Source organism: Muntiacus reevesi, chromosome 1, assembly GCF_963930625.1.
Source record: "Muntiacus reevesi chromosome 1, mMunRee1.1, whole genome shotgun sequence".
In the NCBI taxonomy this organism is placed as follows: Eukaryota; Metazoa; Chordata; class Mammalia; order Artiodactyla; family Cervidae; genus Muntiacus; species Muntiacus reevesi.
In genome coordinates, this window is record NC_089249.1 from 29276028 (window position 1) to 29302612 (window position 26585).

General features: G+C 39.7%; 1 protein-coding gene and 1 pseudogene across 3 annotated transcripts in view; both read right to left on the minus strand.

Annotated features, from left to right (window-relative positions):
- Positions 1-21227, minus strand: part of LOC136165305 (small ribosomal subunit protein uS13-like) — a 47926-nt pseudogene extending 26699 nt beyond the window's left edge.
- RASSF8 (Ras association domain family member 8) overlaps positions 1-26585 on the minus strand; it is a 130030-nt gene that overhangs the window by 68780 nt on the left and 34665 nt on the right. Inside the window, exon 1 of one of the 3 annotated variants that reach the window (XM_065940135.1) lies at positions 21079-21269. The exons of 1 other annotated variant lie outside the window; for it this stretch is intronic. The gene's annotated coding sequence lies outside the window, so the exon portion shown is untranslated. Of the gene's footprint in view, positions 1-17604; positions 17620-21078; positions 21270-26585 lie in introns of those variants that run through there. One more of the 3 variants, XM_065940153.1, reaches the window with a different exon arrangement.

Consider the following 26585-nt stretch of genomic DNA (forward strand, 5'->3'; position numbering starts at 1 on the left):
AACGGGTGGGCAAATTGGGTTAAGGGAGTCAAAAGGTACAAGCTTCCAGTTATAAAATAAGTAAGCACGGGGATATAACTGGTAGCTCAGATGGTAAAGAATCTGCCTGCAATGGAGGAGACCCAGGTTTGATCCCTGGGTTGGGAAGATCCCCTGGAGAAGGTCATGGCAACCCATTCCAGTATTCTTGCCTGGAGAATTCCATGAACAGAGGAGCCTGGAGGGCTACAATTCATGGGGTCACAAAGAATCAGAGACAGCTGAGTGACTAATACACACACACAGTGACTATAGTTAGTAAGACTGTATTTGAAAGTTGCTAAGAGAAATCGTAAAAACTGTTATTGCAAGGAAAAACACACACTACACACACACACACAAAGTCCTCATTTTAAGAAAAAACACATCTTGTAAGGGGATGGTGTTAACTTACTGCAGTGACTGCTTCACAATAACAAATCCTTATGTTGTACACCCAAAACGAATATATTATATGTCACTTCTACCTCGATGAAATATTAATACATTAAAAAAGTCCTGAGCCACTTGGTACTCCTGTGTGTTTGAACTGGTTCCCATGTTCTACTCTGCAGCCTGTGGACTCTGAAGACTGATGAGAGACATTTGCAATCCAGTCACATAAGTGTAATAAAGAAGTATTGGTCCTGATAGAAGAGCAAGATTTACCCGTGAAAACACCAAGATACAGGAATCAGGAGAGCAAACTTGAAGTCAAGTAAGCAACTCTGAAGTCAATGATCAGAAATCCCAAACTTCAAGCCTTGCTTCAAACCTGACTCTGTCAGCAAAGGAGGTACCATACTCAATGCACCACGCAAGATCGGTGATGCCCATCTTTTAAAATTGGTTTTCACTGATCGCCTTGTTTGTCTCAAAATACCCAGAATCCTTTCATTGCCTATGCATGTTCATCCCTGTGCTCCCCGTAAGTCTTACTGACATACCAGCTCAGGAACAAAACCACACGGAATCCACTCCCCAGGGTATGGTGATTGTGTTTTTGAGGTTGGATATTCTTCTAAAGGTAATAAATAGTGCTTTACTAAAAAAAAAAAAAAAAAAAAAAAAAAAGCCCTCCTTTGTCTCTACCCACCCACCCTGTGATTGTAAATCAGGCAGCAAGAATATGCAAATTAATTAAAGTAACATTACATGAAAAATCCTGGACACACAAGCTATGGTCCAAGGTTATTGAAAGATGTTAAAATTAGTGAGAAGTTAATTCTTTATCTAAAGGAACACTATAAATCAATCAAGGAAAAAGCACTGGCTAGACATCAGAAAAAGGGTATCACAAAATCCAAAAACAAAACAAAAAATACCAATCAACCAACCAACCAAACCCCCAGATAGCCCGTAATAACTTCCAGGCTTTTAAGAGTTTAAAACAAAACAAAATGAATGAATTTCCCATGTGTTTCAAGGGTAAATAGGCTCTTCCTGTCTCTAGTTAAACAAACTCTTCAGTTGAAGGTTTTGACTCTACAATTTTGGACAGCATGACTGCCTGACAGGCAAAATACAGGATAAAAATAAAGATAATAGTAATTTGGTAACAAATTATAAACTTCAACTGGCCACCAGCACTTCAAAGTAACCATTAGTTAGAGTTAGTGGGGTCTGTGGTCACAGTCTTACAGAGAAGTATTATCTTCTGTTTTAAAAGTATGAATAGCTAGAAACTTATCAATAAAGAAGAAACAGAAATGGTATTACTGAGAACAAGCAGAGTAGCTGAAGCAATACTACTAACCAGTTATTTCATTTCTTTGCAAATTGAGATAAGTAACTTAAAGTACTTAAAGTTACTTAGGTTAAAAGACTCCCACAAAAGACAAGCAATTTTCTGTGACCTTACACATTCTTCCAGGGGAATCTTCTGAACCTAGGGATCAAACCCAAGTCTCCTGCATTGCAGGTGGATACTTTACCATCTGAGCCATCAGGTAAGCCCAAGAATACTGGAGTGGGTTGCCATGATCTTTTTCAGGGGAACTTCTTTTTTTTTTTTCAGGGGAACTTCTTGACCCGGGAATCAAACCAGGGTCTCCCGCATTGCAGGCGGATTCTTTACCAGCAGAGCTAGAGGAAGCCCCACATTACACATTAATTTGGATTAAATCTCACCTTCAATCTCTTTATTGATTGAATTGCCTACCTATAAAAACATATTTTGATATGTTTTCTATTTCTCAGTTTATATCTCAGATTTCAGAGGAGAAAAGAGTGAATTTTCTAGAAATTTGAACACTAAGCAGCAGACAGGAATGACAACTGAAAATTGCAGGTGTTACTGATCTTTGGCTTAAGAATTCTGACACTGAATCCTGTGCCAAGATGCTCCTCAATAATCCTGCAGTGGAAGCAGCCCCTTTATATCAAGGAGTCAGAAGAGGGGCTTTCCAGGTGGTCCAGTGGTTAAGAATCCACCTGCCAAAACAGGGAACGTGGGTTTGACCCCTGGCTCGGGAAGATCCCACATGCCTTGGAGCAACTAAGCCCGTGTGCCACAGCTACTGAGCCTGCTGAGTCTGTGTTCTAGAGTCCGTGAGCTGCAGCTACTGAAGCCTGTGTGCCTAGAACCAGAGCTCTGCAACAAGAGAAGCCACGACAATGAGAAGCCTGCCCACTGCAACTAAAGAACAGCCCCAGCTTGCCACAACTAGAGAAAGCCTGAGCGCAGCAATGAAGACCCAGCAGCCAAAAAAAAAAAAAATTAATTTAAAAAAATTTAAAAAGGGAGAGGAGCAGGAGAGACACTGGAATGTCTATCTGACCATTTGTGGAATTAAAAAAAACCCAAAACCACTATCTTCAGTTGAAGTAGTGGCTACGGTCAAAAGGAAAAAGGACTGATTAAAAGCTGTAATCCTAATAATTTCCACAGTTTTAACAGTAACACAATTTTAAATTCAATTCTTAAAGGATTAGTACTTTCATATATGATTAAATATTAAGGATTCCACAGCCAGTTTCTGCTGATTGTAAAAAAAAAAAACAACCTAATTTCATTAAAAAGTCCATGAGCATTGTCAAAATTTGTTCTTTAATTTCAAATATCTATGAGAAAAATTTCAAATAAATATACATAAATCAGTAATCAACTTGTCTTAAATTTTTTTTGACATGGAGATCATTTTATGTTATTTAAAGTGGAATTTAACCTGTATTAAATGTAATTGTTGAACAGGAACTGAAGAGCTTCTTGATGAAAGTGAGAGAGTGAAAAAGTTGGCTTGAAACTCAACATTCAAAAAACTAAGATCATGGCATCCTATCTCATCACTTCATGGCAAATAGATGGGGAAACCGTGGAAATAGTGACAGACTTTAATTTTTGTGCTCCAAAATCACTGTAGATGGTGACTGCAACCATGAAATTAAAAGACACTTGCTCCTTGGAAGAAAAGCTATGAACAACCTAGACAGCATATTAAAAAGCAGAGACATTATTTTGCCAACAAAGGTCCATCTAGTCAAAGCTATGGTTTTTCCAGTAGTCATGTATGGATGTGAGAGTTGGACTATAAAGAAATCTGAGCACTGAAGAATTGATGCTTTTGAACTGTGGTGTTGGAGAAGACTCTTGAAGAGTCCCTTGGACTGCAAGGAGATCCAACCAGTCAATCATAAAGGAAACCAGTCCTGAATATTCACTGGAAGGACTAATGCTGAAGCTGAAGCTCCAATACTTTAGCCACTTGATTCGAAGAAATCATTCGTTAGAAAAGACCCTGATACTGGGAAAGATTGAAGGCAGGAGAAGAAGGGGACGACAGAGGATGAGATGGTTGGATGGCATCACTGACTCAATGGACATAAGTGTGAGCAGGCTCCGGGAGTTGGGGATGGACAGGGAGGACTGGTGTGCTGCAGTCCATGGTGTCTCAAAGAGCGACTGAACTGAAATTTAATTGTCTACTTAAACCAAGACTTCTATAGAAAAATACTGCATGTTTGTTCTTCTGATAAAATACAGCAATTATTTACTATATTACTTCCCCAAAGCAAATCAGCCCAATTTCAACACACCCACTGGTGTGCTGAATTCCAGGGAGAGGAGCCTGGTGGGTTACAGTCCATGGGGCCACAAAGAGTAGGACATGATTGAGCACACACATGGACAGGCAGCATACACACATGACATATTTCACCATCCCTCCTATGGAAGCTGCTAGTTAGGGACACATGTTAGTGCTCAGACAGCCCTGGGTTCAAATGCTGACCTCTCCACTCATTAGGTATATTACCTTAGACAAATAACTAGCTTCCTTGGCTCTAAAATGGGAATTGTTTCGTCACTAAGTTGTGTCTGACTCTTTTGTGACCAAATGGACTATATATAGCCCACCAAGTTCCTCTGTCCATGGGATTTCCAGGCAAGAATACTGGTGTAGGCTGCCATTTCCTTCTCCAAAATGGGAATAATAATCCTTACATTTGTCAGAGCTAAGTTACAATAACTGTGAAGACTTAAATATAACCTGGCATGTAGTAATGACTTTAAAAGCAGCTGCTATTAGTATTAGTGGAGGAGTTTGAGTCTTTCAGAGCTCACTAGTGACTGATCAGTGAATGTGATCTTGGACCAGGCAGGCCTCTGCCCAAATCTGCTGCAGAGGTGACTAGGCTCGCACTCAGCAAGTCACTGGACCCATGGCACCGGCAGCTGTGGCTGCATCTGCTGAGCAGAGGCACTGGCAGCCGATGCCAGGCACACAAGCACAACTCCACGAAGCAGCAAACGGCCAGGGCCACCCTTTTATATACCTCACACCAACACTATGGGTCTGTGGTTTGTCCACGCAATACAGAAATGCGCCTTTTACTCAGAATGAGGCTTAGGAAAATAATGGTTACAAAAATAGAACCATTTCACCCTTCTTGGGACCACTCACCTACCTACCAGTAGAGGATAAGAACTGGTAATTACACTTTTCTAAGAATTTCAGAGTCTTAATCTAGGCCTGCTCAATACCAGCTACAGTGAAAGACAACAAACTTCAGTCAACATGAAATCCACTTTAAAGACAAAAGAGTACATATCTATATACATATATATACATAAAATGAAAAAAGGACTTTTAAAAATTTAAAGCTGGTTAGAAAATTCTTATGTTATATGTGAATGAACAATATTGCTAAAAGGAAACTAGGTCCTTTTATTATAAAAAGCAGCTTTCAACAGTTAAAAACAGTATCAAATATAATAGCATTACTTGAAATTCTAACTCCATGATTATGATTTCTAATTAATAGGATTGGCTTTGACATCTGGTACTATTACATGATTTTACTCAGCCCAAGTGAATTTGACTGGACAGCAGGAAAATGGAAGGGCACAGGATTTAAAGAGTCAGCAGACCTGGGGCTTCACTGCTTATTTTACTGTCTAACCCTGAACACCCTTAAACCCATGGATTCCTATTTTCCCTTCTGTAGAATACTGATAAGACTATCTCTCTCCTTTGTTTGCTGTGAGTGTCAAACTAGACTCATCTACTTAGAAGTGTTATATGAACACTGAAGTGCTGAAGCGCCAGGTGGCTATTGCTAGAGAAGCCACATCTTACCATGGATTTCTAAAACAGACTTGGGTTGCTGGGAACAAATCTGGAAGCTGGGAGGGTGGTCCCTGGGCACACCACACAAGGAGAACTCTGCCCTCATTACCGGGCAGAACTGCCAAGCTCCCTGAGGACGAGTCCATGCCAACACAGACCCAGTGGATAACAGGCCACTGACTGCATGGAAATCTCATCTTTTTTAAATTTCTGGAGATACAGTTTCCTTTATTTTGATTTTACAAATTTGGGTGGAGGGACAAAGCAGGAAGATGGACAAACTCACATGACATGAAAGATCATGGATACTGAAGGCCTAAGAAAAAAATCAAGATATTAATCACAATCTCCACCAATTTTTAAAAATCCAACTCACTCTCATATGAGCACAGTTATGTTTAGGTGTCAAAGGTGATATACAGACATGAGGCCAGATGAGAAGATGACTCCAATTCCTCCATCTTCAGAAATACAAGAAGCTGTTCACAGCCACTGAAAAAAGGCTAAATAACTACAGTTCACGCAGTCAACACTCAAGCATTCATTGCCAGTTATAATGCTATTTGGGGAAGAAATGGAGATTTGGTTTTCTCACGTTAAAAATATTAAATGCCTGACAGCTTTTGTTAAAGTATTAACATTTATTAAATATTTGCCATATGCCAGGCACTATTCTAAGTGCTCTGGATGTAAAAATTTAATTCTCATAATAATCTTAAGAGACTAGTACTATTATTGTCCCTACTTTTTAGAAGAGGAAACCATGGCACAGAGAAGTTATAAAACTTGCCCAAGATCACATACCTTATTAGGGGAAAAGCCAAGACCTGAATCCAGGCAGCCGGCAACCAGAGATCAAACCCTGAACTAATACTCTACCGCCTAATAAAATGATAAATAATTAAGCAGAATATATACTTTAAAAAAAAGCATCTCCTAAAGGCCTACTATTCTTACACATATGAAACAAAAGATTTAAAGATACTAGATTTAAATGGAAGTTCATGGGCCAATCTCCATTTATTAGTTAATTAATCATGTCATCACATTTATTTGACTCAGGTGCCTGAGGGATAGGAGGTGAAGAGGAAGCAAGGGCTGAGAAAAGTAACTACCACTATTAAAAATAATATTGCTCATCTGGGAAACACCTGACTAATCTAGTCTTCATAAACAGGTTTGATCCTAACCAGTCTCCCTTCTACTCCCAGTTCCCCATACCCTCTCCTTGTAGGGATCCAACAGCTCCTCATGTTGCCCTTTGTTCGTCCAAAAGCCCTGATCAACCAACTCCTGCTGTGCCATCACAATAAACTTTTGCAGCCCAGAGCACTCTTCTTCATCAAATCCTCTTCAAGTTGGCTCCAGTGGCTGAAGTCAACCAGATGTGAAGGTAGAAAGGGTATATCAGACTAACTAAAGCTTCCCAGATGGCCCAGTGTAAAGAATCTGCCTGCTAATGCAGGCGATGCAGGTTTGATCCCTGGGTCAGGAAGATCTCCTGAAGCAGGAAATGGCCACCCACTCCAGTATTCTTGTCTGGAAAATTCCATGGACAGAGGAGCCTGGCGGGCTACAGTCCACAGGGTTGCAAAGAACACACAACTGAGCATGCACACAGAGAGAAAGTAAGTACATTAAATTCATTTCCAGTTGGTGATATGAGAAGAGAGAAACAGGCCAAAGAGTCTTCCTGGGGGTGGCTGTTTAGTTGCCTTACAGAGAGCTTGTTTAGTCGCTCAGTGGTGTCCGACTCTTGTGACCCTACTGACTGTAGCCTTACAGGCTCCTCTGTCTATGGAATTTCCAAAGCAACAATACTGGAGTGAATTGACATTTCCTTCCCTAGGGGATCTTCCTGACCCAGAGAGCAAACCTGGGTCTCCTACGTTGCAGGCAGATCCTTTACGGCTGAGCCACCTGGGAAGTCCGAAGAGCTTTCCTACTGCCCCTTAAACAAATCACAGCGCCTTTTCAGGTAAGTCGGGGGTGGCAAGCACAGCCCCAAATGTACGGGAGCTTCACTGTCAAGCGCCAACACTACCTGCTTGACTCAGAGCGAGTGCCTCCTCATACTCCGTGTGCTCCGAGGTGTCTCGCTTTCCTTATTCTAAAGGCCCTGCACCATTCTGCCTGCAAGTCAAAATGGTTAAGATGGTTCTGGTGGACAGGAAGGAAAAACTTTACCTGCTCTCAAGTCATCGCCTAAGGGGAAGCAACTGGGTTCTATCTTCGCTTCTAATTTTCCAATGATTTCTAATTTAGTTTCTGGATAAAATCTAAGCTCTTGGTTGGTGGCTGACCAACTTTCCTAAACAAAAAAGAAATACCCGAGTATTTAGGCGTTTAGAGTGAGAACGCCTCTGGCCTGAGGGCCTCAAAACCTACTAGGTATCGGTTAGCTCTTCCTGGGTTACAGCACATCAGCTGCCTCAAGAATGAGCGCTGCAGCCTCAGGAGCCCCGTGGAGAACCAGGATGCCAGCCCATGCACATCTGCTCCAACATCACCGCTCTCTGTCCACTGATTTTTATACCGGGTCAGGGAATAAAATAAGTCAGTAGCTGTCTTAGTCATCTTAAAAACAGCAAAAAGAAAAAACATAAACAGGGACTTCCCTAGTGGTCCAGTGGTTAAGAATCTGCCTTCCAGTGCAGGGGACATGGGTTTGATCCCTGGTTGGCAAATCTCACATACTGTAGGGCAACTAAGATTGTGAGCCACAACTACTGAGGCTGCACGCCGCAGTGAAGAGCCTGTATGCCACACGACCCAACACAGCCACACATACACACACACATACACACACACACACACACACACACACACACACACACACACACACAGCTTCCTTCTGATCCCACCTTCCCTGTGTGCCACAAGACCCAACACAGCCACACACACACACACACACACACACACAGCTTCCTTCTGATCCCACCTTCCCTGTGTGCCACAAGACCCAACACAGCCACACACACACACACACACACAAACACACACACACAGCTTTCTTCTGATCCCACCTTTCCTACCAGCTATCCCTCATTTCTTGTTGCCTTTTCATTTTCTTACCTCCCACTCCTTATTGAGTTCATTCCTGTCAGGCTCTTTCCCCCATCACTCCACCAAATCCCCTTCATCAAGGCCACAAACCACCCTAATATTGCTAAATATGGAGTCACTTTCCCCCTCTGCCTTCCTGACACACTTTCTCCTTTGGCTGCCAGGATGCTTTCTTAATGCCTGAGGGTCCCAGATCTACTCTTGGTCCTCTCCTCTTTACTCTCCATATTCATACCTTTGATATCATTCAACTTATAACTTGAAATGTCATATACCTGACAATTCCCACATTTGTATTTTTAGCTCAGATCTCTCTCTGACTTCAGACTCAAATTCAGATGCCAACTCAACACTGGCACTTGGGTGTAGACAACTTGAACTCAACCACCCTCAAAAAGAACTCTTTTTCTTATTTTTAATTGAAGGGTAATCACAATACTGTGTTGGTTTCTGCCATACATCAACACGGATCAGTCACAGGTACACATATGTCCCCTCCCTCCTGAGCATCCCTCCACCTCCTCCCCCATCCCACCCCTCTAGGTTGTCACAGAACCCGGGTGTGGGTTCCTTGAATCACACAGCATATTCCCATTGGGTGTCTATTTTACACAGGTTACTGTGTATGTTTCCATGCTACTCTCTCCATGAATTCCACCCTCTCCTTACTACCCCCACCCCATGTCCGTAAGTCTGCTCTCTATGTCTGTATCTCTACCGCTGCCCTGCAAATAGCCTTATCAGTACCATCTTTCCAGATTCCACATGTATGTGTTAATATACAATATTTGTTTTTCTCTTTCTGACTTACTTCACTCTGTATAATAGGCTCTAGGTTCATCCACTTCATTAGTACTGACTCAAACGTGTTCCTTTTTATGACTGAGTAATATTCCATTGTGTATGTCTTTGTGCACACACATATATACCATATCTTCTTTATCCATTCATCTGTCAATGGATATTGAGGTTGCGTCCATGTCCTAGCTATTATAAACAGTGCTGCAGTGAACTCTCGGGGACACATGTTCCAAAGGAACTCTTGATCTTACCTCCCTAATCTGTTGCACCCACACTCTTTCACCTCAGTTCAAACCATCCAGAATGCATCCTTTTAGGTGCTTAGGCCAAAATGCCTACAGTTAATACTGACTCCTCTCTCTCATTACCCATTACCCAATCTGTCAGAAGGTCCTGTTGGCTATGAGTCTATCCACCGTACCATACTCTCTACCTGAATTACTCCAACTGCCTCCTAATGAGTCTCACTGCTTCTCCCTGCACTTCCTTCACCTTCAAACTGATAATTCTCAACATAGAAGCCAGAAAGAAGAGAAATAAAAGAAAAAATATGAGACATGAACTTAAATTTGTAAATAACAAGACACATGAAGTACAGCTGACCCTTGAATTACCTGAGTTTGAACTGTGTGGGTCCACTTACAGACAGATTTTTATTCAATAAATACTACAGTACTACATGATCCACGGCTGGTTGAATCTGTGGATGCAGAGACACAGCCATGGGACTTCAGCAACCTCAGATTTTGGTATCTGTGGTGGGTCCTGGAACCAACCCTCCATGAAGGATGACTATAACTAACTGTAACACTTACACCTATATCACGACTACAGCAATGATGAAGTACAGGCTACTAACAGGTATGCTGATAGGAAACTCAAATACTGTAAAAGGCACTGCTGTCTGTGACACAGGTTTTTTAAGACTGGGACAATACTTTTTTCAAATTATAATTAAATATGTTTTCCCTTAATTGGGGCTTCTCTAGTGGCTCAGATGTTAAAGAAATACTATTACTAGGTTAATAGTAACAGTTACTATTTATATTTCTACTTCTTGATATAATGAAAAAGATTGCGAGTATACATTCAAATGACCCTTGGAAGCAAAACAGAGTAGAAATGGCAATTAATACCAGCTTATTTTTCTGAAAGGCATTATTTGTTGTCTTTAAAAAAAAAAAAAAGCAATCTTTAATGATTTCATCCCTCACAGAGTCCCCATTCTGACAAGGCAAAATTTGCAAAGAATCTGTACAGTTACATTGTCCAGTGGCTGGAGCAGCTCACAGGAGAAAGTATTAAAGTGAATGGAACATTAAATCAACTGGCTAGAAATAGTAGAGCTTTCAGTGCTATCTGTTTATACTTTTTTTTTGTTATATTTTTTAAAGTGAGAACATTTTAAAGTAGCAATCTCCTTCTGAAGAACAAACATATGTTAAATATTTAATTTCTTGAGACTATAATGAATTATCAAGAATGAAAAGCGTGAACAAATTTTTTCCTTACAGAGATATCTGAAGTTTAGGTTACTCCAAACCATCAATATTTCTACTTATCCTCCAACTAGAACTTTATTTACTTAACATATCATTTTGATCCATTCAATTACCATAAAGCCCAAAGCCCCTAAAAGGAAAGCTTGTTTCTATCAAACTAGAAAAAGAAAACTGTTTTTAAAAATCAGTCATCTGCTTCTCATCCATATTCATCTTCACACCAAGATGTACTTGTTTATCCCCAAACACATCATGCTCCTTATGTGCCTTTCTAGGTTCTGTATATGCTATTTCCCAGGCTATTCGAGGCCTTCTCTTGCCTCCCTGCAGACCAACTCACCTTTAAACAGTCAGCTTGAATGACTCCACAATCAGTCCCCCTTCACCTCTGCAGCTGCAGTGCTCCCCTATGGGCTCCCACAGCACCTCCTGCGTTCCACAATTTTTCTTTTTAAACTCTTTTGTATTGGGGTATGGACAGTGGCTCAGATGGTAAAGAATTTGCCTTCAATGCAGGAGACCTGGGTTTGATCCATGGGTTGGGAAGATCCCCTGGAGAAGGAAATGGCCACCCACTCCTGTATTCTTGCCTGGAGAATTCCAAGGACAGAGAAGACTGGTGGGCTACAGTCCATGGGGTCTCAAAGAGTCAGACACGACTGAGTGACTAACACTATCAGTATCATGGTTGATTAACAATGTTATGAGTTTCAGGAGAACAGCCAAGGGACTCAGCCACACATATACATGTATCCATTCTCCTCTCATTTCACTAATGCATAATTTATAACATGACCATAACCACTCACCTATCTAACCCCTAGTAGACTCTCTGTGAGTCAAAAGACTGGGCTGTATCATGTCCAACAGAATTGCTGATGAAGAGAACAGCTATGGAAGATAATGGTGAAAGGCTTCGATCATTTTACAAAAGATCCAAACTTGGAAGTCTACTATTTCCTCCAGTTTTGTGTTGGGATTTCCCTGGTGATTCAGTGATTAAGAATTTACCACCAATGCAGGGAACGCAGGTTTGATGGCTGGTGGGGGAACTGAGATCCCACATACCAAGGAGCAACTCAGCCCTTTCACTGCAGTCAGAGAAGCCCATGTGATGCAACCAGAGAAGTCAGCGCATCACAACTAAGATTCCACGTGCCACAACTAAGACCCGATACAGCCAAAGAAATATTTAAAAAAAATAAAATCAAATTTGGTATATATACTACCAATTATCCTATCAATTTAAGGTTCAGCTAGCAGATTTTTTTTCCCAGGGAAGAAATACATCTCTACAACTGACATTTAAAACAAGTGCCTTTGATTCACACAAAGTCTATTAAATGCATATATTATAACATTCATACTTACCAGACATTTACAAAAAAAAAAAATCCCCTATTTACATTATGATTCATCCAAAAAATAGTAAGTACACACACACAAAAGCATACCACAGACACTTCACAGGGAAAGTGGGTGTGGTTACTGAAAACTACAACTCATGCCTTTCAGGGTCAAAAAGTGCTTGAATTTGGGCAAACTCCGGGAGATAGTGAGGGACAGGGAGGCCTGGCGTGCTGCAGTCCATGGGGTCACAAAGGGTCGGACACGACTTGGCAACTGAACAACAACAAGACTAAACTCCCACTGTAAACTGTAGAACCACGCGTGCAGTTAGTTACGATTACCACCTACGATGTCCGGTCAAAAGGTACAGAAAGGAAGTAGGAGAGGTAAGTACACAGCACAGCAGAAACATCCATGCACAAAACTTAGCCGCCAGAGCCCCTAAAGTAATCCACAGAGATGGAGAGGGGATTTAAGAGGTGTGCAATTACCAGATATACTCTCCATGCTTTATGAGATCACACTTTCATCTCATCTTTATAGCCACCATGTAAGACAGCTATTGTTAACTTCAACTTAATGGTTTAATGATTTCTGATAAACCCTGAAAGATGAAAGCAACCTCACTTGTCCCATGTGCCCCCGTCTCACTCAATGGACAACGAATGGCCCAAGTTCTCTGATCCTGCACCACAAATCAGGTACTAGGGACGTATATCCACCTGGGGTGACCACTCATCCAGGTTTGCCTGGAATAGCCAGAGTTTACATTGGTATCCCAGCATAATTATCAATAGCACCATGGTTCAGAGAGTAAAGAATGTGCCTACAATGCAGGAGACCGGGGTTCAATCCCTGGGTCAGGAAGATCCCCTGGAGAAGGGAATGGCTACCCGCTCCAGTATTCTTGCCTGGAGAATCCCATGGACAGAGGAGCCCAGCAGGTTAGAGTCTATGGATCACAAAGAGTCAGACACGACTGAGCGACTAACACTTTCACTTCACTTTCACTCTCTAAAGTGTCTGGTTTGAACAATTATATAGTCTCCTTAAGCATAAAAGAAAGAAAATCTACTTAAATAAAAATATATCTAGCCTTGTCTGAAGTGAGACTGAAGCATTTGGGGAGAACAGCACTATTTTGATAAAAATGATGATAAAATGATGATAAAAATCATCTATTGAATTTTTCACATACAAAGTCCTTTACATATGTAACTTACTCTTACCCAACATCAAATGAGAAAACTGCAGGTAGAGGATTCCAGATCACACAGCGAACTGAATGGTACCTAGACTGAATGGTGCATTCAGGTAGATGGAGGCACTGTCTCGATTCACTGGGATAGAAATCAGGTCACAGACAACGACTCTACTAAGACTGAAGTCACTGGTGCAATCAGGAGGAGAGGCGGTCAGTCTCACATAATTACATACTAATCTCATTTTCACAAACTCAGCCAAATGGAAGAATGCAAACCAGCAATAAATACTCACTGTAATATTGAGTTTGTAATCTGATAATCATATTTGCCTTTAAGATTATTCTGGTGATAAAAGGAGTCAACTTTTAAGGAATCTTGTGTAATACACACACACACACACACACACACACACACACACACGTGTCCATGTGCATGCAGATGCAGCAACTGTTATATAATTAAAAGATACAAATAAATGTTCCTTGCATACAAAGATACCCAAGAAACTGTTAACAGTGGTTACTTTTAGTTAAAAGATGAAAAATGAAAGGAGGTAATCTTATTTTGCATTTTATCCCTTTCTATACATTTTGTACTTACTGAATTACTTTAAGTTAGCAATTTCTTTCAATACAGAAGTTAATCCTTAGTCACAAAGGGGCTGTGGTGCCCTCAAATCAATCAGCATTTACTGGAAAATATAAGGTCATCGTTAAGAGTTGTATTCAGGAAAAATAGCACAAGTAAATTAACAAGGTTAATACTTCAGCACTAAGAGGGGACAGCATCTCTATGAAAAGGAGGAACTGGGGCCAGAAGGGAGACTGGTGAGGACAGCCTTGTTTATGAAGACTAGATAAAAATAGGTATATTTCTTAAAAATTCCTTACATTTCTTGCTCAGGTATAGTCACTGTTAACAAAGTGGAGTCAATGGGCAGTGGGGCAGAAATACATCATAAATCAAAGTATCTATGAAATTAAAATAAACATCCGAATTCTCTCACTCAATCTATATAGATTTTACTAAGTTTGATTCAATGTCATTGGCAATCAATCCTGTAACATTTAGACTGCCGTGACACTTGATATCACAGGCACAGGGAAAGGGAGAAGATTTAAACACAGGGACCCACTGCTCTTTATCATTCCCAGGGATGCTGGGTCCCACTTCGGGGAAGCACAATCCCAGATACACAGGTACATGCCACAGTCTAATATAAATGGCAGCCTGGGAATGCAGACTGTTCAGCCCTGCCCAGAGACTGACGATCCCTTCAATACTTGATTCCGTGTAGAGTCCATCTCAAGAAATATGTCTTTATGGTAAAATTTTCTTTTCAATAAGGCATAGGATGAATCTCAGACATGGTCACAGTCATGGTCAAACTTAAAAAAAAAATGCTATTTTCAAATTTCTGAATACAAATATATTTGTTTTAGAGAACCTGTAATAAACTATCTACAGATAAACAAGGTAGGTAGGTAGACAGATTCTAGTCTATCTTCTAGCTGCATTACATAAGCACTTTGATCTTTCTTATTTCTCCCAGTGCCAACATTAGGAATTACATATGTCTGCTTATGTTACATTTTGCATACAGGTCGCTCATACCACATGACATTAAAGTTGAACAAACCTTTAGGTCTACACCTGTTTGTATTCTTGTTTTAACTGTCCACTAGGAACTATTTAATACAGTTTAAGTTTTCTTTAGGTTGTTACAGAATATTGAGCAGAGTTATACAAGAGGTTCTTGCTGGTTATCTATTTTAAATATAGTAACATGTACATGTCAATCTCAAACTCCAAAGACATACAGGGGGCCAAGAGGCACAAGAAAAGATGCTCGACATTGCTGATTATTAGAGAAATGCAAATCAAAACTACAATGAGATATTATCTCACCCCAGTCTGAATGGCCATCATCAGAAAGTCTATAGTAAATGCTTGAGAGGATATGGAGAAAAGGGAACCCTCCTACACTGTTTGTGGGAATGTAAACTGCATACATAGTGACTATGGAGAACAGTATGGAGGTTCCTTAAAAAACTAAAAACAGAAGCTAATTTTTTCAAAAATATTTATTTTTGGCTGCGCTGGGTCCCTGTTTTGGCACATGAGCTCTTGTGCCAGCAGAGCTGGCTCAGCAGCTGTGTGCATATGTGGGATCTCAGTTCCCAGATGAGGGATGAACCCAAACTCACGTCCCCTGCACCAGCAAGTGAATTCCTAACTACTGGACCACCAGGGAAGTTCCTATGAACTAATTTTTAACTGGGCATTTATTTTCTTACTGACTTAAAGGAGTTCCTTACATATTGGGTATTAACTCTAAAAATATATATGTAATAATACTCACACACACACACACATAGAGAGAATACTTTTTATGAGTTGACATATGCAAATTTTAATTATTTTAAATGTAACTACATTTATAAATCATTCTCTTTTTAAATCTTTACATCTGTATTTTAGTTTATCTTTCCCTAAATCCCAAGTAAGTTATTTCTGAACATTCTCTTCTAGGGTATTCATTACTACATTTTTATATTTGTTAGTTGTTATTTTTAATCAATATAACATTCTTCTGGGCAGTCTATTTTGTTTCAAGTATTGTTCTACTTTACTCTATTTTTGAATCATTATTTATTAAAAAGTAGAGACATTACTTTGTCCACAAAGGTCTATCCAGTCAAGGCTATGGTTTTTCCAGTGGTCATGTATGGATGTGAGAGTTGGACTATAAAGAAAGCTGAGCGCTGAAGAATTGATGCTTTTGAACTACGGTGTTAGGGAAGACTCTTGAGAGTCCCTTGGACTGCAAGGAGATCCAACCAGTCCATCCTAAAGGAGATCAGTCCCGAGTGTTTATTGGAAAGACTGATGTTGAAGCTGAAACTCCAATCCTTTGGCCACCTGATGCGAAGAGCTGACTCATGTGAAAAGACCCTGATGCTGGGAAAGATTGAGGGCAGGAGGAGAAGGGGACAACAGAGGATGAGATGGTTGGATGGCATCACCGACTCAATGGACATGGGTTTGGGTGGACTCCGGGAATTGGTGATGGACAGGGAGGCCTGACATGCTGCGATTCATGGGGTTGCACACGACTAAGTGGCTGAACTGAACTGAGTTTGCCTTTATTATTCTTTACATAAATATTTCTCGGCTCCTATTTATTTTATAAATATGAAATTCAGAATCACTGACCTGTAAAAAATTCCTGCTGATGTTTTGATTAGATTATATTGAACTTACAAATTGGTGTAAAGAGACGGAAAATAATTAATGAATTGTCTTCCATGGGGAGTCTCTGCATCCTGAAAGAAGGTTAATGGTTTCCTTCCTATATGCCACTTGCAGTTCTCACAAAGTTTAATCCTCAGCGCAAGTTTTGTTGCTACTAGGAATGGGTTCCTTTTTTCTCACATTTTGGAACAGGCTATTATTACTATATAGATCATATTTCCATTATTTGCATTGGAACTTTACTACAGTCTATTGGTTTTAGTTGTGATTTTTTTTCATTATCTATAAATAATTTTATCCTCCTTTCCAACTGTTTTCTCTCTTGCTCTTTTTTCTTAATATATTGATTAGGTACTTCAAAGATATTTTAGACAGTAGTGTTGACAGCTAGATTGCTGCTTATTCTAATAGGAGAAAAAAACTCTGTTTCACCATTACTGGTATTCTGTCTATTAACAGCTTGATTCCAATTTTGTTTATAAAATTATAGCTACTTCCCAGACAACAGGAAGAGCTGAAATATCTCTCAACAGTGCGATAAGGGGTGATTTTATTTTGCTTCACATTTTCCCAGTAAACTATTGACTAGGTTTTCTCAATCTACCTTTATATTTTACAATTTCAATTTTATTGATTTATGTTTTTTAAACAATCATCCATTTGATTAAGATTCTCAAACATATGTGGAGAAGTATATACAAAAGCATTACTACTTTTCATTTAGATAACACAGTTACATCCCATAACTGCTCATTGTATATATGTGAAATCAGACTAACCATAAACTCTTCCAATTTATTTTCCATGTTTCCTAAGTTGAATGGACACACACATCCTTACCTCACTATTTCTAAGATTTCTTGCTTCAGGAGAATACTTTTAACTCCAAATAATCTTGGTTAGCAATCAGTATCTTGCAGAAGGCAAGAAAAAAGCAAACCCTAAAAAAAACCTTTCTCATTAGAAATATCATACTGTTCCTTGTAAAAGATAACAGATCTAAACATAATATCTAGATACAAATTTCTCAAAGTAAACCTAATCTGCTAATAAAAATGACCTCCATCCTCTTTATTAAAATATATTCATGCTTAAGACCACAGTCCAAGACGCCATAAAATATTAACAACTGATATTAAGAAATTCATAACATTCCCAAATCACAGCCTCATGAAAACCAGATTCTAATACTGTTTAAGACTTGCATGTTAATAAATGTGTGGCAATCTCTTCAAATCCTCAGCAAATCCTGTTTCTTTCATATTTCAATAAGTAACCATTATACTGAATCTGTCTTGCCATCTGAAATAGCTTGAAATACATTATTAGAAAAATATCAACTTCCAATACAAACAGCTACATTTTTCATTTTTACCCTACCAGGGAAGTTTCGAAGTGCTAAAAAATGCAAACTGCTAACCAGTTTTCTAAAAACAGAAATGAAATAATTAGGTCACAATAGACGGCTCCTTTCTCTTAGAGAAAAAAGATTGATGATGAATGCAACTGGAATGTTTATTGTCACTGAAATTCTTCAGGCCTGGATTCCAGGCCTTGATGCAGGTTACTATGACAACTTAAATTACAGAAAATATTCCCCCTTCTTCTATTAAGTTGCTTTCTCCACAAGACCATTTCAAGCCTCCTGAAGCCTGTATGGATCAATCTATAACAACAAAAAACATCTCTTTACAAGTTTTAACAAAAATGCCCCCATCTAAACCATTAAAACTAAGCATATAAAAATAAATTCCATTAAATCTACAGGGGATAGAACACCTAACCTGAAAACATACATACAATGCTTCAAATACAAAATGCAGAGAGTACTCTGAAACTGCTCCCCATTACCAGAGGCACAGGGTGTATTACCACCATATGCTTCATTACAGAAACTATGGGAAATTACTTGCAAGGCAGTTTTGAAAGAAGATTATAGAGCTAAGCCTTATTTACCATTATTTTCCCCTCACTAATGCTTTTTACAGGAAAGCACCAGAAAAGGAGGGTAGGGGAACACTACAGTGCTATTTAGGACAGAAAGAGAAGCATAAATAAGCAATCTGTAAAATCTAAACTTGGTTTTACCTAATCTTTTACACAAAACACGGGCTTTATAGTTAGCTCTCACACAGCCTCAACTTCATAAAACTAACAAAGATGCCTTTTGATAAATAACACTGTGAATTATTCTCTAAGAGAATAATGGCTTGGGAGAAATTGCATTGTGATGGAGAAATGTGATTTAGTAGAGTTATTCTGATTTTAAAGTCAGTAAAAATTTAAAGTAGCTGCATTAAAAAAAAAAAAGAGGTAGTTTTACAATATAGCAATACTAAGAATTTCAAAGTTGGTTTTGCTGCTCATCAAAGTTAACATGACTAAAATGACATGCTTCATTTGAGAAGGCTAGGGAACTCATATATTCTGTTTGTGTGAGTAAGCTGGCTCAGTATTCGGCATGGGCAAATTTGTTTTGTTAATTCAAACAAAACTTCATTTAAAAAAGAAAAACAGAGAAGTATGCTAAATGCTAAAGGGGTCTCTTTGCTCTTGAAGTCAAGAATCAAAGACTGTTACTGAACATTTGAGAAGAAACAGTAAAAACTGAACACTTCAGCAGTAAATGCCAAGCAACTCAGACATCTCTGTCCTATTTGTATTAATAAATAAGTACTAGTGTTCAAGAGAAACAAAATAATTGAAGCATTCAAATCCAAATGTATACATACAATCCTTAAATGTTAAACCTGAAGCACAGTTCCTTCATGGTGTAACTTAAACATCAATCCTCCTGTATAGAAAATAGTGAATGTGTAAGAGAAAGACCTGTGGAACAGTTCCATCAATAATAGGAGCTAAAACTAAAATTTAAGTGATGCTACAATCATGGAAAGAAGTTGTCAATGGAGCTACATAATACAATACAATTCTTCCTTATGCTTTTTAAATTTTTTTTCTTTTTTACTTTTTTGATCATGCCCACTGCATATGCTTTATTTTTACTTTTTTGAATTTTAATTGGAGGCTAATTACTTTACAATATTGTGGTGGTCATACATTCACATGAATCAGCCATGGGTGTACATGTGTTCCCCATCCTGAGCCCCCCTCCCACCTCCCTCCCCATCCCACCCCTCAGGGTCATCCCAGTGCACCAGCCCTGAGCACCCTGTCTCATGCATCGAACCTGGACTGGTGATCTATTTCACATATGATAATATACATGTTTCAGTGCTATTCTCTCAAATCATCCCACCCTCGCCTTCTCCCACAGAGTCCAAAAGTCCGTTCTTTACATCTGTGTCTCTTGGTTTTTTTCTTTAGACTGTATTACAAATTGCAGGGCTCAACTAGGATTTTTCAGTGCTCACATGAATATAATGAATTTACCTTATTACAACCAGACTATCCTTCATTCTCAACACTTGGAGCCTTCCAGTCATGGTTTTGGCTAATGCCAGAGCAATGCAGTGGAGTCCACAAGAGAACTGAACCGGTGCGGATGTGAACTTGTGGTTTTAGAAATCCACTCCTTCCATAGCCTAGCAATTACTAGAGGGCTCTAAGGGGAAATTAATTTATAGGAGACCTTCAAAACTCATCATCTAGGCAAAAATGCAAGCACATAACTTTTGTAAATGAGGGACTAAGGAATTTATATGACAGCATGCTGGTTGGTGCCCTTAAAGAGTTTATTCACCTGTAAAATGCGAACAGTTTATTGTAAGTGATTCACTGACTAAAACAAAGTCAAATTATTTCCCCTCTTGAGACCAATGAGTCACCGTAAGGTTCAAGAGAGAAGAGACCATACACATTGAGCATACAAAAGCAAGTGGGAAAGAGTTGAGTATTCCCACCTCAGGGGCTTTTGTGCCCCATTATTTAATGAAGCCAACTATTGACACTACTACATCCAGATGGAAACTCAAACTATAGGATCTATTTCAGACTTACCAAGATCTTCTAATCGTCAACTGTTAGAGATTACTTCTCTGTTTTAAAGGAAACTGCTAAGTTAAAGGCATTAATAGAACAGTGCCCAGGAAGCCCAAGAATGGTGATACACCAGTTTGCAAAATTATGCCTCAGACTCCAAGTTTGAATCTAGAATTTATAATGCAGTGAGACAAAAGATACTATTGCTAACCACACCTCGTACTTATATAAATAAAGGGTTTACAAATGATGATTTGCTAGTGAACACAAGCCCTGAAAGTCTCTCGAAACTTTGAAAATCATTCTTTAAAAAGCCACCAGAACTGGCAGTCTTCTAGGATGCAGGAATAGAGTACAAACAGGCCGACTCACCTTCTCCGGCTGGAGTCCCCAGCTGGGAGCAGGGTGAGGTAGTCTTGAGGCAGGCGGAGCACCAGGCAGGAATTCCAGGAGGAGCTACACAGGCACCTGAAAAGGTACACGGTGTTCTTACAATCCTGGCTAACTTTTATCTCAGACATGCTAAATCATTCCCGTTTTTAACTTTTAATGAAAGAGAAAAATACACAAGCTTTTAGCTTCAAATGGTTTTTCCAAAAAGAATGTGCCCTCCCCTCGTGGGCCCTCCCCTCTGGTCATTTGACTGCAGTGTTCGCGGGGTAGATTGGTTTGGTTTCAATTAGCGTGCCTTTGAAAGAGGAACTTTCCTTGTTTCTCTAAAAGGTCATTTGATGGGCCCATAGTGTTCTAGGAAAGATGTTGTGCCTTCTTTTTCTCCCGACCAAAGTTCTCTGAAATACCACAATAATTTCTTGAAAGCAGTTTAGCAGTTAGACGTTTGGAAAGGTGCCTAAAGACAGGGTCCAAAAATTAAGCTGAAGGGGAAAACTTGGGGTTTTCAGTCTTTAAAAAATAAAAACAAAAACATGCCGCATTCTTCCTTGGTGAGTACAAATGACAACCATTGGCTAACCTAAGAAACAGGGTAACTTGGCACCAGTTCTTTTGACCATTCACTTGCCTAATACTGTGAGAATGTGAAACTCTGCCATGACATTAGTTATAAAGAAAGCCGAAGAAAGAAATCTTGGCCACAAGACGGGAATTGACGCAATTCTTATGTCTGCCACATTCAGACTATGCCCTTTGCAGACGTTTCTGCGTTTATTTATAGAAAGGTTGACTTTAGTAACAAGACCATGTTCCATTAACGATACTTTATAAAGATATACCAAAACACCCAACTACTTTTATTATGAATAGGAAATACCAGCCCCAAAAGTTGACAGTCCTTAAAGTCTTAGCTATGACATAAAGGATCAAATCAGAAACAGTATAGAACTATCTGGTGAACCCCAAATCTGAGGCAAGCTATCAGAAAATATATACATTCCAAACACGACTGAGAAAGGGAAAATTAGTCCAAACCTCCCTCTTCCAGAGAGCACTGGGTTCTCCCTGTTCACCTTCTACACCCCTGTGTGGAGACACTGCTTCCAAATCTGGTTACTAGTCAAGTACTTCATATAAGTCAACAGCTGATGTAAAAGTGCCCTTCATTTTTGGGTTACTTTTTCCATGGCGTTACAGCTCCAAGCGCAGAGGTGCATTAGTACATGTTTCTAAGTTTTAAAGGAAAGAGTAGCACTCACAGTAAAATATTTTCTAATGAAAATGAACAGTCTTTAAGTCAACTAGATACCATAGAATTTCTATTTCATCATCTTCTATCAAATAGGTTAGAGTCTTCTGGCTTCAACAAGGCGTACCTACCTCCTCAAGAAGCTACAAGACAGACACAGATTTGAAGCTAACATCCCTTTGGTAAAAGAGCCTGTCCACGGAGTATGGCACTGTCCAAAAAGCAAGGAAGGGTCCACCCTGCTGGGAGAAAGGGCTGGCAGAGAACTGGGTGGCGAATTCAGAGCCACGTGAGAAGAGGTAAAATAGACTAATCACCCTGATTTCCACCTTGGGCCTAGAAGCTATCTATATGTAGATTGGCTGGCAAAGGGACTCTTATTTATCTAATTCAGAATTTCTTTCCCCATCCATCTTCTTTTCTTTAAAGCCTCATCACTCTTTTTAGCTTTGCTTTTAAGCAGGTCTTTTGGAATTGGGAAGCGGGTACCTGAAAAGTAGTTTCTAAAATTGACATTTGTTGTTGTCTAGTCGTTAAGTAGTGTCCAACTCTGTGACCCCATGGACTGCAGCATGCCAGGCTTCCCCGTCCTTCACTGTCTCCCAGAGTTTGCTCAGATCCATGTCCACTGAGTCCATGATGCTATTTAACCATCTCACCCTCTGCTCTCCCTTCTCCTTTTGCCTTCGATCTTTGCAGGCATGAGGGTCTCTTCCAATGAGTCAGCTCTTCGCATCAGGTGGCCAAACGGTTGAAGTTTCAGCTTCTCTGTCAGTCCTTCCAATGAACACTCAGGGTTGATTTCCTTTAGGATTGATTGGTTTGATCTCCTTGCAGTCGAAGGGACTCTCAAGAGTCTTCTCTAGCACCAGAGTTCGAAAGCATCAGTTCTTCTGTGCTCAGCCTTCTTTATGGTCCAACTCTCACATCTGTACATGACTGGCTTCCTGCCAAAAACCAGATCAAGTTTGCCAGGCCTGTGAGGAAACCACCTTGGCAGAAGATCTTCTAGTTCCAGTCAAGCCTTCCTGTGGACCACTTACAGCACAGGAAGAAATCTGGGCTCCAACCTCATGAAACATCCTGAGCCAGAGCTGCCCATCTAGGACTTTCCTGACTACCTAATACAAAGAAACTAGATGAGATAAAATGCTTAAGTCCCTAAGTTTGTGGCAACTTGTTATGCAGCAATAGATACTGTCGCCCAAACAGCCTTTATTTAAATTACTCATAAGAATGCAAACATAAGTTGTTGATGTAAATGAACACAGTATCAGGATATTATGGGCTTTCTAGGTGGCTCAGTATAAAGAATCTGCCTGTCAATGCAGAACTCACATGAGCTGCAACCCCTGGATCAGGAAGATTGCCTGGAGTAGTAAATGGCAAGCCACTCCAGCTTTCTTGCCAAGATAATGCCACGGACAGAGAAGACTGGTGGGCTACAGCCCATGGGGTTGCAAAGAGTCAGACACGATTGAGTGACTGTGCATGCACGCATCAGGATATTGCAGTTCTTATATACTGAGTCCAAGCAAAACAGGATGATTAAGGATAACTCAAGAGCAAAGTAAATTCCAGTTTCTAAGAGGTGTTGCCTTTTTTTTTTCATTAGAATGCAGAAAATGAAAAAAAAAATTTTTTTAAATTTTTTCAAGAAGGCAGGCCCTTCATTTACTTGTATTAATAGATGTCTCTGCACAACTGCTGATTAATTATTGGATATATTCTCTTCCTCCAAACTAGGTCCACCAGGATGGATAATAAATGGACAATAGGGGCATTTCTATCACTGTAGAAATCAGAAAAGAGCTTATTGCTCTGCCTATTCAAGTCTCACAGGTGATATAAGAAAAAGCCTAAAGGTAGCTACTCTCTACTCTCCAAGATGCCAGAAAGTTCAAAAAGCACATTCCTTCTTATTGAAAGGAAAAAGCCATCTAAACATTCAAATGTAAATATTCAACTGTAAATAAAATGTGACAGCACATTTTCATAAGTGCCTTTGTTTTCACAAAATAAAACCACAAATATGAAAATCAGAAATTCTAAATTCCTAATTATTTCTAATAAAACAAAGATAGGAACATTCAGGGTTTTTGTTTCCTTTTTTGATACCAAAACTCACAGATGTCCCACATCTCTGAATCATCAGCTCTGCTGAGAGCAACATGCAAAGGTAGTAAGAAATATATCTTGGGTTCTACATATTCTATATGAAATATTAAAACAATAACATGAGTAAAGAAACAGTAATGGAGATTTTCTACGGAAATGAATCCATTATGAGGCTATCAGCTATATTAGTTTGTAAAGCAGAGGGCAATGGTAGTAACAACAAAAATAATTATTCAATTTTAATAAACATTCACTAACTCCTTACTATATTTAAAATACAGTTGAACGGGCTTTCCTGGTGGCTCAGATGTAAAGAATCTGCCTGTAATGCAGGAGACCCAGGTTCAATCCCTGGGTTGGGAAGATCCCCTGGAGAAGGGATTAACAACCCACTCCAGTATTCTTGGGGCTTCCTTGGTGGCTCTGATGGTAAAAAAAAAAAAAAAAAAAAGACAGTAAAGAAATTATGAAGGTAAATTAACAAATGAATTTCATTCTATCAACTGTGCTGTTTTGTGAGATGTAACTAATACTGGGTTGGCCAACCCAATATGCAGTAATAATACCACCAAATAAATGTTTTGGAAGCATTAAAGAGACTTCTAAAAAAAAAAAAAAAAGCCTACAGTAGAGTTCATATCCAGGGAGATATTCAGGGAGTTTCTGTGAAATAAGTCTTTCTACTTGTATTATGGATGTAAATTTTCTTACCTTTTTCATATTAACATGTTTGAAGTCCCTAGATGACAAAGCTGAGGTTCACAAAGATTAGGAAACTTGATGTGAACCCAGTTAATGCCTTTTAAATGGTTGAACCCAAGTATCCTGTGGCTCCTGCCTGTGGGTTCTTTACCACCTGGGCCACCTGGAAGCCCAAGTAATAGTTCAGTTTGCTCAGTTGTGCCCGACTCCTTGTGACTCCACGGGCTGTAGCACGGCAGGCTTCCCTGTCCATCACTAACTCCTGAAGCTTGCTCAAACTCATGTCCATTGAGTCTTTGATGCCATCCAACCATCTCTTCCTCTGTTGTCTCCTTCTCCTCCTGCCTTCAATCTTTCCCAGCATTTCTCATTTTCCAATGAGTCAGTTCTTCATCACGTGGCCAAAGGGTTGACGCTTCAGCTTCAGCATCAGTCTTTCCAATGAATATTCAGGACTGATTTCCTTTATGATTGACTTGTTTGATCTCCTTGCAGTTCAAGGGACTCTCAAGAGTCTTCTCCAACATCACAGTTCAAAAGCAGCAATTCTTCGGCACTTAGCTTTCTTTACAGTCTAACTCTCATATCCATACATGACTACTGGAAAAACCATAGCTTTGACTGGATGGACCTTTGTTGGCAAAGTAATGCCTCTGCTTTTTAGTATGCTGTCTAGGTTGGTTGCAACTTATCTTCCAAGGAGCAAGCAGCTTTTAATTTCAAGGTGGCAGTCACCATCTGCAGTGATTGTGGAGCCCAATAATACAGTCTCTCACTGTTTCCATTGTTCCCCCATCTATCTGCCATGAAGTGATGAGACCAGATGCTACAAGCTTAGTTTTTTGAATGTTGAGTTTTAAGCCAACCTTTTCACTCTCTTCTTTCACTTTCATCAAGAGACTCTTTGGTTCTTCTTTGCTTTCTGTCATGGCGGTGGTGTCATCTGCATGTCTGAGGTTATTGATATTTCTCCCAGCAATCTTGATTCCAGCTTGTGCTTCATCCAGCCCAGCATTTCTCATGATGTACCCTGCATATAAATTAAATAAGCAGGGTGACAATATATAGCCTTGACGTACTCCTTCCTCAATTTGGAAGCAGTCCATTGTTCTATGGTCGGTTCTAACTGTTGCTTCTTGACCTGTATACAGATTTCTCAGGAGGCAGGTAAGGTGGTCTGGTATTCCCATTTCTTGAAAAATTTTCCACAGTTTGTTGTGATACACACAAAGGCTTTGGCGAAGTCAATAAAGCAGAAGTAGATGTTTTTCTGGAACTCTCTTGCTTTTTCGATGATCCATGGGGTTGCAAAGAGTCAGACAAGACTGAGTGACTAAGGCACACCCACAAGGGATGTTGGCAATTTAATCTCTCGTTCCTCTGCCTTTTCTAAATTCAGGTTGAACATCTGGAAGTT